This window comes from Micropterus dolomieu, linkage group LG20, assembly GCF_021292245.1.
Source record: "Micropterus dolomieu isolate WLL.071019.BEF.003 ecotype Adirondacks linkage group LG20, ASM2129224v1, whole genome shotgun sequence".
Classification (NCBI taxonomy): domain Eukaryota; kingdom Metazoa; phylum Chordata; class Actinopteri; order Centrarchiformes; family Centrarchidae; genus Micropterus; species Micropterus dolomieu.
The window spans coordinates 2,795,643-2,796,680 of NC_060169.1; the positions used below are offsets into that span (position 1 = coordinate 2,795,643).

Sequence of the window (1,038 nt, forward strand, 5' to 3'; positions counted from 1 at the left end):
ATGCCCTCTCATTCATATTCTGTGGACCTCACACACCAGCAAGCAGGGCCACATAACACATTTTATACTGAAACAGTTTTTCAAAACAACTCAGAGGGCGCTCATCATCAACATACGTTATAATAAAATAAAAACAGTATAGAAGAGCTTGAAAAAAATATGTTTACCATTAACTTGCCAGATGTTGACCATTTTCTCCATGGCGGAGGCCAGATATTTTCCGGTGACACTCCACGCCAGAGGAGACAGGCAAGGGTCGCTGGGAGATCCCAAACCTGACATGCCCTCTTCTGAAGAGCCATCACTGATGAGAAAACACAGAAAAAAACAGAAATGAGACCAACACTTAAAGCTGCATTAATTTATTTATTTGGCCACTTGTGGGCTGCTGAAAACTCAACATCTAACACATCTTATGAAGTTGTTAGCAAACTGTTGCCTATTCACACATCCAGCTGACACAGAATAACATTAGCATTGATTTGATGTTCTCTGAGCTGTTTTGGTCTTCTCTTATTCCTGAGAAAACTATCTGGCTCTTTAGCTGCTAAATGCTCCGCTTTCTTAACTAGCTTGTCGCTACCTTTGTCCGACTGTCTTGCTGGGCAGATAGTATATGGTGCGTTTATCAGAGCTTTTTAACTGAAAACAGCTGCCTGTTGCTGCTGGAAACAATGATGAGAGCACACTTTGTTAACCAACCAAGTTAACCAAAAGCGAACTCAAAGTGAAACATTTTGCTGTTTTAAATGCTGGTATGACCAGGCCTTTAGTCATTTTACCCTAAAAATATAGATAAGTGCAGATTTAAAAAAAAAAAAGCACAACAAATAAGACATGCTGTAGCTGCAGAGAAATCACAGTTTTGTGACTCCGATCTGGACCCAGGATGTAACATTTTACATACTGAGGTATCTGGAGGTAGAACATGGCACTGTAGCATATGTGGTGTTTCAGAAGGCCTTACTCTTTGTTGAAGATGCAGGTCTGCTGGAGGGCGTACTGGCTCTTGGTTACGTTCCACATCCTGACCGTCCC

At 41.4% G+C, this 1,038-nt stretch overlaps 1 protein-coding gene across 7 annotated transcripts in view; it reads right to left on the bottom strand.

Moving 5' to 3' along the window:
- herc1 (HECT and RLD domain containing E3 ubiquitin protein ligase family member 1) overlaps positions 1–1,038 on the bottom strand; it is an 85,740-nt gene that overhangs the window by 28,771 nt on the left and 55,931 nt on the right. The window lies entirely within an intron of this gene.